Source organism: Limulus polyphemus, unplaced genomic scaffold (assembly GCF_000517525.1).
Source record: "Limulus polyphemus unplaced genomic scaffold, Limulus_polyphemus-2.1.2 Scaffold853, whole genome shotgun sequence".
NCBI classification, from domain to species: Eukaryota; Metazoa; Arthropoda; class Merostomata; order Xiphosura; family Limulidae; genus Limulus; species Limulus polyphemus.
Window position 1 is genome coordinate 343148 of NW_013666463.1, and position 10755 is coordinate 353902.

The following is a 10755-nucleotide window of genomic DNA, read 5'->3' on the forward strand; positions in this document are numbered from 1 at the left end:
AGGAAATTCATGATACTTTGTATATTATCTATAAATGATAATTATATAAAAGCTTTAGTTTGGTTTGTTTCGAACTTCACGCAAAGCTACACGAGAGCTATATGCGCTGGATGTCCCTAATTTAGCAGTGACAGACTAGACTTAATAGAGGGAAAGCACTATCCCACCGCCAACTCTAGGGCTACTCTTTTATCAACGAATGCTCTCACGGCTGAAAAAGCGAGCATGTTTGGTGATGGGGTTCCGAGCTCGCGACCCTCAGATTGCAAATCGAGTGCCCTAACCATCGGGCCATATCAGGTCCTACAAGCTTTAAAACGGCATTGCGATTTATTACAGTGACTTATATATATTTTTCTACGAGCAATATTCATACGCTTGTTAACCAGCAACCAAGTTCTGGTCATGAAGTTTTAGCACATAATTCCACGAAGTGATTCAGTTTGTTTAACTCATGGTTGAGCTATCACAATACACTTTTCGTATTATAACTAACGAAATGATTATGTGTGATAGTTGCAAGCTTGACTGAGTTGTTGGCATGGGTTATTTGATACAACGAAAGGTTCACGTTTATTAACCCTTGATAGAGTTTCTGTCATGGATTTTTATTCTGCTTTAACCAAGTAAACGTTTGTCGTAATATATATATATATAATAAAGGAATTACTACAACGTTTACATTTCAGTTCTCAGATTTTTGGCTCATTTTAACACACGCTTTCACTGGTAATGAACCGCCATGATGAACAAGAGCATGGGTAATTCAAACTTGATGTTAAAAACAACTTGATTTTATTCATTTCACTGTAGTTTAAGATGCCGGAATAAATAGCCCCCTAGTGGCTCAAAGGCAACTCTGAAGACTTATAACGCTAAAAACTGGGGTTCGATACCTGTAGTGATCAAAGTACAGATAGCCCATTGTGTTGCTTTGTTCTTAACAACGAACAAACTGAAACAAATAAATAAACAACAACAAAAGTTATAAACTAACTACAAATTTAAGTTACTTTACCGTTTACAGTATGTGTATGAAAATCATATTTTAACCTCCTTTTTATTCTTCTTTTACTTTTTTCACTTTTTGAACTTCATTGTTAATTGATTTTCATTGATGTAATAAAAATGGATAATTTACATCAAATTAAAGTAAATGCATCAAAATTATCCAATTTTCAATTATCGTGTTCTTTACGTTTTAATGCTTAGTTTACAGTAGACTTTTTTTGGGTTTTAATAGTAAAATAATAGTCGCAACTAACACAGCAACTACAGCAAAAAACAGCAACAAAAAACAATAAACAAGCACAATTAAAGAACTTAGTGTGGGTTTAATGTGGGTGTTGTTCAACCATTCAATAAAGGCTGGGAGTATTTTAGTCGTGAGTGTATACAAACTGTGAATCCGAGGATTCAAGGTTCGAGGACTTTAGTCGTAAAAAAGCACTCCTCACTTTAGGGCTGTGGACGCACTACAAGAGTGACGGGTAAACTACCACTATTTTCCAGGCAAAACTATCTAAGAGTTGGCGGTTGGTGCTGCTGGCTAGTTGCGTTCCCTCTAGTCTATAAATCCGAAACTAGGAAGCCAGCCAGAAATCCGAAAGTAGGGAGCTAACCATAAATCTGAAACTAGGGAGTCAGCCATAAACTCGAAGACAGGGAGCCAGCTGTAAACACGAAACTACGGAGCCAGTCAGCCATAAACTCGAAAAAAGGGAGCCAGCCATTTGCTCACGACGCTCTTGCGTAGCTTTGCGTAAAAACTAAAATAGAAGCAAAGAATCTATTCAAAAGCTAAAACTCACCGTTTCTGAGTACGGTTGCAGAGTTGTTTTTTTTAAAACTAATTAAGATGCTTAACTCAGAAAAAAGGAAAGTAAAAATAACAAATGTAATTTGAAATCTTTATTGTTAGACCACAAGTATATATATATATATACATATATATTAAACGCCCATGCTTATATCCAAGATAAGAGGCATCATCACGAAAATATTATATGTTAAGCCTGATATATGCCCATTTTATGTTTATAATTATTCTGCATAATCACATGTCTTTCACTTCACAAAATACCTAAGAAAATAACACGCTTACTAAGTGAAAGTATAGGGTGCGCAGACCAATGGAAGGCTCTATAAATCCCACTCTCATATTCTCCTATACAAGCTTTATATAATATACTTTGCATAATTGCTATTAAACTCGTTATAATAGTTGATTTGTAGTTCTCCTCCGGCCTTCCAGTCGGCGCACACAACTAGTCTGCTACACAGATACATAACACGCATTAACATGCTAGAGTATTGTAGCTGTCTGTATTATATTAACATGTTAGGGTTATGTGGCTGTCTGTATTATCTGTTGAAACTAGGCGCGAAAGTGAAAATGCCATTATATATATATATATATACACAGACGGAGACAAAAACGTGCACCACTCACAATGCTCGACTCAAAGTGGATTCGGATAGGATAGTTACTCACCTTCAAAGCAGACGGCAATCAAGTGGATCTCCAAATGACCGTTATTAAGGGTAAAGCAAGCAACTCAGTACCCCTACACGTCTAGTAATTTTCAAATTACGAAAGCTGTCAATTCCCTTTCCCCCCCTGTCTATAGATGTAATTTCATGAAATTATGTTAATTATTTCGATCGGCTACAATAAGTAGCAGCATCCAATGAGAGAAATCAAGTCGCCAATTTTCCAAATTGTTACCCGTTTAAATACCTTTATATATCTAGGGACTCCAAAGAGAACAGACAGAAGGTTGTGGTACTCTGTTATGCCTAGACCGAAATCACGCGAATCGTAGTTTTGTTTGAAGTGTGGCGAAAAAGGTTGCGAACGTAAACAGGACATAAGAAGGCAACCAGCAGCGAGAGTTAAAGAATTGAAGTTATAAAGAGTTTAGACGGTAGGTTGTTTATGGATATTACAGATACACGTTTTGTGAAATCGAGTGTGGTCAGACAACGTATTCTATATACATAGACGTATTAATATGCTTAGGAGGTCACAATATCTAACCTTATAAATTCACTTCCAAGTCCTTCATGGTATTTTAATGCGATAGTCAAAGTTTGTTTGTTTATTTTGAAGCTAAGCACAAAGCTACATAATGGGCTATCTGTGCTCTGCCAACCACGGGTATCGAAACCCTATTTCTAGTGTTGTAAGTCCGCAGACATGCCGCTGCGCCACTGGGGGGCAGATTCAAAAGAAATGTTTAGCAGATAAATACAATATTTTCAGATTTAAAGTTATCTGTAGGTATAGAAAAACATTCTAATACTAACGTTAGCAAAAATTGTACAATATTTTAACTTAAAATTGATTTGGATTTGTAAGTATTTAACGAATATCATTTATATGTTTGTAACTGTGTGATAATTATAGTTTTCCAAACTTGGTGAACGTTGCAGAATTTGTACAATATTTTAACATAAAATTGATTTGGATTTGTAAGTATTTAACGAATATCATTTATATGTTTGTAACTGTGTGATAATTATAGTTTTCAAAACTTGGTGAACGTTGCAGAATTTGTATACTCCGTAACCAACGTCTGTTAATATGTGTTGGTTTGAAAATAAAAAAATGAAAGATCATTCTAGTAAACTTCTAAGAGTTAATTTAAGTAATAAAAAAAGACATAAAAAACGTATGTTCTATAAGCATAATACACTTAAAACTCGCCCTCGGGCTGTTCGTTGTCCCTGTGGCTTCTTTTTCCGCATGGGCGGCGAACTTATAAGTTTGTAGGCCTACTTTCTGGAAGAAATTCATTGTAGCACGCCTGAAAAGTTTCCGGGAATGATAAAGAATAACAAAAAAAACTCCAACTGAGAAAGCTGGAATTGTCGTCCCGTGAAGGACACAAATGAAAGAACACAGGAAACAGGTGCCTGATACAGCAGTACGACTGTTGTCTTGGCTAGCTGTTAACAGAGATAAATCCAAGTTAGTGTAGCCGTAAAGAAGAAAACAGCGTTTGCTACTTCATTTCATAACAGGAAGTACACTCTAGCACATTGTTATATATTAAGTCATATGGGTTACAAAACTAAGGGTTTCATATCATACAAGCTATACTGTAAAGTACATATCATTTCAGTCCAGTTTGTTAAGACTGTACAAGCCTGCAGTCAGGATACGCTGAGGCTACTCGATGAAACTGTACGTTTTTATAGTACACAGTATAAGCGGCAGGGCAAGATAAATTGTAAATGAGCTAAGCAATTTAGATGACAGGATAAGATGGCGATCTAGAAAATGGGGCTATGAATATCAAACTGCATCGTGCTTTATAGACTGCAAGAAAAGATACTTTTCTTAGTAGTTTATATAGGTTACATGAAGGATAAGGTGGATATTTAGCCAGAGTATGTGTTGTGCAATGGCTCCAGCAATATATGTAGCTTATAGACTACAGAATTACATAGATATCCAACCTGACTATGAAATACAGACTACGGAATAAGACAGATATCTATATTGGAAAAAGAAAAGCCAGGTGATTAATTAGCTACGACGCAATTATTGTTGGCACGTTTTTCGTGTTTAATTGCAAAGCTACACAATGAGCTAGCGATCTGTGATGTGCTAACCGAGAGTAATGACACCCGATTTTTTAGGGTTACAAGTCTTCAAAACTTACCGCTAAGATACCAGAGACCATTATGGGTTAACAAAACAGATGTGTTGGTTGATGAGAGGCTAACAAAACAGATGTGTTGGTTGATGAGCAATCTTTGTGTTGAATTTTATACATTCGATAATAGTACTTGTAAATTATGACTAAGTATCTCAGTAAACACAATTTTCAACTGAAAATCTGACGTAAACATGTTGGAAAACACCTAAAAGTTGTATTTATAAGACTACGTCTGGAGAACACAATTTGTGTTGTTGTTGTTAAATAACAAAATACTTGTTTTGACTTGCAACACAACTTTATTTTACAGTATATCAAAAACAAAATACACCATAATATAGATAATTAATACTTATCGAGATTAGAAAACACAGACATAAAAACAACACCAGTATTTAGCCACATTAAGATTTGCTTGTTTATTTGTTTGAAGTTAAGCACAAAGCTACACAATTGGCTATCTGTGCTGTGCCCACCACAGGTATGGAAACCCGCTTTCTAGCGTTGTAAGTCCGCAAACATAACGCTGTGTCACGGGGAGGGCCCAGATTAAGAAATATAGGCTCAATAATAAAATAAATATCTGATCAGACTATGAATTATGTATCTATATAAATATAATAGTACTATCTGTTGTGTGTTGTATGTCCATGTAATTACTTCGCAGGGTGTGGATATATCTTCACTAAAATTGGTATGAAGGTCCGCGGAGGGATACCTGCAAACTTGCGGTTCCACATTTCGTGTTTTGCAGTTTTTGCGCGTTTTTAACAAATGTCCTAAGATAACCTTTCATTAATCAAAAATTTACATAATTTCCGTCCAGGGGAAGGGAACTTCAACTAGTTGATAAATAAGATAAACAAAGTATGTGGAGAATGTGTGTAATTTTGACGCGTTTTTGATATAAGACAGATCAAGTATATATTTAACTGCTTTTATAAGCTTAACGTTTATGATAGTAGTTTTAAGACTCTAGATAACGGTTTTGTATTTTCTTTTACTATGGCAAGTATGCTATAGGAAAAAAGTTTCCGCAAATTTTACACAGCTGTAAATCATACAAAAGAAGATACAATTCATTTAACGTTTTATATTGTGTCGTTATAATGTCCACAAACAAGATTTGTAGCCTTTCAGGGATTGCTTCAAAACATAGTGAATGAAATGAATAATTTTACAAACCACTTTACATACAAGTCACAGCTAGAGCATGATTCTACTATGCTGTTGGAAACGGTTATGTTTCAGATGTTTTGAATGAAATGAGCAATTTTACAAACCACTTTACATACAAGTCACAGCTAGAGCATGATTCTACTATGATGTTGGAAACGGTTATGTTTCAGATGTTTTGAATAAAATGCGTATTTTTGCAAAGTATGTTAAGCAAATTATAACTAGAATATGAATCTGTAGTGCTGTTGACCATATCTATGTTTCAGAAGCTTTCTCGATAAGATGCTCTTTATTGCAGACAACGTTTGCACTCAAGACACAGCTAGAGCATGAATCTATAATGCTGTTGTCGGCATGTTTTAGAAACTTTCTTATAAGATATGTAATTTCCCAGACTACGTTACTAAAATATGATAGAATATGATAACGTTATTTCCAGCCTAGAGAAAAGAAAAAGTATGCTTTGACCTAAACGTCTCACATAGTGCAACTCAATAGAACGTTTTAGTTCATAGAAAGTTTCTCAAGATATCACTGCATAAGATGTATAATCTCTCACTCTCAATCTACCATAACCTCGCGAGAAACATGCCATTAAGGGTCTTTGAACCATGTACCCAGAGCGAATGGAAAACATTAAAACCCCGTCATTATATCGTTATCCATATAATGGATAAATGTAAAAATTGTATATAATAAATGTTGTCGTCTCATTACTATATAAGTAGAGCGTATACAGTAAGGTCAAAGACCACAATATTTAGGCACATAATGATTCCTAACTTAGAACTACTGACCTGAGCTTAAATGCAATTTTTTTTTCAAAATGTCTGTATTACTCTCCACAACTCAGCTAAATTGTTCAGCTGCCATTTGACCTTCTCAATTTCCATATAAATCCATTCAGCCTTAATAATATTCATATCAGCACTCTGTGGAGACCATGCCAAGGTCGCAAATTCCAACCATCTCTATATGCTTTTTTGGAATTGTTTTCATCACATGTTTGGAATCACCGTCTCTTTATAAGATAAATCTCTGCTCAACGGGTCTTGTTCCTGAGGAGAATGACATAATACATAAAAATGTTTTGTACCAGTCAGCAGTCAGTGTGCCATCAATTTTATGTAGATTTCCAGCATTGTTGTCAGAGATACAGCCCTCATTTGTAGTAATTCAGTAGCATACTTCAGTGCAGGTATTTTACGTTGACTTCGATACCACTATCCTCTCTGCTATGTAACATATACTATCGTTGATTGTTGCCAAACAATTTGAGTTTGGGTTAGTTAATCTGTAGAGAGCACCCTTCTTCAGGTTTTTTCATCTCATTGCTGGAAGCATGTTATCTTTTTCAATCCTTTGGTTTTTCGTGATCTCTTTTAAACAGCGATTTTTGAGCATCTTTTCATCTACTGGGGCAACTTTGTCCTTATGGAGGTACACATGTTCTTACAGTAAAGTCATTGAGAAAAGCTCTAATGGATTGTCAGTATACCCCATAAGGATTATACCTTGGGCCACTTAACATCGTTCTGAATAACTTGGGTTTCCCGCCTCGACTGCTTCTATTATCAACCGTACTAGTTTCATGCACCCTCCTCAGAATTTCTATGCAACTTCTACTGAAACATCGAATTTCTCGTTAATCTGTCGCATGGAGAAGGCTTCATCAACAAAAACGTTGATTTTTTTTTACGTGTTCACGTGGAAATTCTATCTAAGAGCCAGGAGTCGATCACAAAGACACTACTGGGATTAGTATGTATTTTATAGGTAGTATGATGGTATGACACGTTCGATTAGTTGGATGACGACCAATCACATTGCAAGCTACCTACACCGATTGTACTCTGATGCAGTTTATTTTTCTACAATAGAGGAAGGAAGGGAGGCAATCCCATAAAATTTTGAATTTTATTCATCGTTTTTATAATTATTTGGCTTTATTAGTTAGAAACTTCATATTATTAAATCAAAAACGGATCTAAACATGTATGATCTAGTAAGTAACATTACTTACGCCTTGATGTGATAGTGTCTGAGCCCACAAGGTATTTGAAAACTGACCAGTAGGGTGGTACAAAGTAGGTGAAAAAGGATATAATTTAGTGATAAACTAGAGTATTGTAAGCAAAAACAAAATACAAACAAAAAGGGTTTAGGTTTCTGTATTTAACTTTTGTTTAGTGATAAACACAAATCTACATAATGAATTGTATGCGCTGTGCCCAGTGTCGAAACCCGATTTTTCAGCATGATAAGCCCTCAGATTTACCGTTGAGCCACAGGGGGTGGGGTCTGTATTGAAATAAGAAAACTAAAACGGGATTTAAAATTGAATCTACAAAAAGCATTTCATAGACTTTTTAATCAGTAATAATTTTGATATAACACCTATGTTTAAGCCAAGAGCTAGATGCACGGTGTTTCAGAGGGGAAAACTTGTATTTGAATAAGGTACAAGTCTAAGAAAAAACAGAATAAATCAAAACACTTGAGACGGTAAGAACAGGAATTGAAGTATGAAATCAGGATCTTTCATTCACGCTAAGAACAATACATCGTAATAGGTTTGTGTAAATGCTTTATCTTTTGTAGTTGGGCAGAATATGAAACGGTTATGTTTCCTCTTTGGTGGCTAATTATATCACTTTTCTAGTTGGGCAGAATATGAAACGGTTATGTTTACTCTTTGGTGGCTAATTATATCACTTTTCCTTCACATGCCTATGTGTTTTTCTGTGTTGCTTAATTTAAGATAGTCTAAAACACAGTTGTCTTTGTCAACAATACTGGTGAATCTGCCTTTTGTGCGCACAAGTTGTTTTGTTATTTTCTATAGCGCACTGATTCCTGTATGATTGGTCAAACAGGCTAAGCACATCTAAAAAGTAAAGGTACTTCGTCTTAGTTGAGTTTTACCATCTTTCCTTAAAATTTTTTGTTAATCTCTTAGAATGTTTCCTGGTATGAAGTGGACTATAAACTGTAAAATATCTCTATTTTTTCCAGTAACTCTCTTGCAGTTGCTTTTTTTACTAATACAAGTTTAATTGGATTTTCTTTTCTTTTTTATATGCGAACGAAACAGACAAGCGGAACATTCAATTTCATTTTAGCTTCCTTCTCCCTCTTTTTACAAGGCATCGAGCTTCCTATAATTTTCAAAACTTTCTATTCAATGAGTACGTTTACTTTAATGTGTTTCCCAGAGAGAAGAAAGAGAAACACAAATGTATATGTTCAACGGACAGTTTTAACTGTGTAACGATGTTAACCATGATCTTTAAGAAAACGAGCTATCTATATAAAATACAACTCATCTGGGTTATAGAGTTTCACTCTATAAATCTGTTGAATTACACACAGCTGCTAATTTGTTGAGTTAAAACAAACTTAATAATAATCATTCAGGTTAATTTTAAGAGATGAATCGTGCATATCTCTGAATTTTAATAGGATAAAGAAAAGGATGTTACTTAAGTCTGTTTACACTAACCGACTCACACTGAAGCTCCTACAGAAAACTAGAAGAAAGATATTTTCTGAAATTTGGAGGAAGGTGGGGAGTATTCTTTTCTGGGGCTACCTCTGTGGGGGGTAAAGCCCAATAGTCTATTCTTTGGCTACCTCTATGGGGGTAAAACCCAGTAGTCTACTCTTGGGTTACCTCTGTGTGTGTTGGGGGGGGGGGTAAAACCTTGTAGTCTACTCTGGGGCTACCTCTGTGGTGGGTAAAGCCCAGTAGTCTATTATTGGGCTATATTTGTGATTATTTACACATCTTCATAACGATTTGTTGCAAAATGGTCTCATTATTGAAAAAATACTCACCGTGAGAAACGTTCTACTTTGAAATGGTTTTTAATAGTTTAGATATTTTTATATTAAAAGTAAACAAAGTTTTCTTTTCAAAAAGTCTCATTCCCGAAATAAATCGCAATCCTCTCTTTTTTTAATTGACATGCTGATTTACGAAATGCCAGTTTACGAAAGATAATAGGAAAATGTTGTCATCCGAAGCTGTAGGAAAGTCGTGAATCGATTCACGATTTTACTTCTTACTCGTGAAAATTGTTTCAAATTGTTGGAATAGTACGTGATTTTCGCTATCGTACACTACCCTAAATCACGGACGTACAAGCTGTTCACGATTCATTGTTTGCAACTGAAAAATTACCTCTGATTATAACATGCTCAACAAACCATATTTGTTTTATCTCAGTTCTTTCATTTTTATCACGGGTTTATTGTTATAGTTAGGATTTATGATATTTGGACTAGGAATATTCTTACTAGGAATGCATCTACAAAAACTTCTATGGAATCTATGGAACCAAAGTGTAATAAAATGAAATGAGTATAATGCTTTTTGTGTTTAAATTGTTTAAAATTCTGTGGCTTGAATATTTATTTTATATTAACTAAATCATATAAAAGTATCAGTTCAAATGCTTTCTTTCAACTAATGGGTACTGAGGGTAAAACATTCGTAACGCCACGTAAATTATCTTCCAATTTTAAAATATTTATATTTGAAACATTTTTAATGCCCCTAAAGTTAAAAGTACACGCCTAACGTATACTAACCAGAAAATAACTGAGAATTCAACCCAACTGAGAGTGCAACCTTTGCCTCAGAATGTTTAAGTCTTTTACAGCAACCAACCTAAAATATACCATATATTTCATCACCCTCAAAAACGTAAGTTTGCTACCATTATAACGAAAGTGGTTGAAGTCCAGGTTGAAGCCTTGACCTTTATGCTACATTCACCAAACTTCAATCAAATAGTTTGTGGGGGACACTGAACCGGCCCGGCATGGCCAGGTGGTTAGGGCGCTCGACTTGCAGTCTGCGGGTCGCGGGTTCGAATCCCCGTTACACCAAACATGCTCGCCCTTT

General features: G+C 35.2%; 1 long non-coding RNA gene across 2 annotated transcripts in view; it reads left to right on the forward strand.

The window, feature by feature from the left end:
• Positions 1-1168: 1168 nt before the first annotated feature.
• The window catches only part of LOC111086112, a 52643-nt gene continuing 43056 nt past the window's right edge, over positions 1169-10755 (forward strand). For both annotated transcript variants that reach the window (XR_002610870.1, XR_002610871.1), the window contains exon 1: positions 1169-2927. This is a non-coding gene — a long non-coding RNA (uncharacterized LOC111086112). The remainder of the gene's footprint in view (positions 2928-10755) is intronic.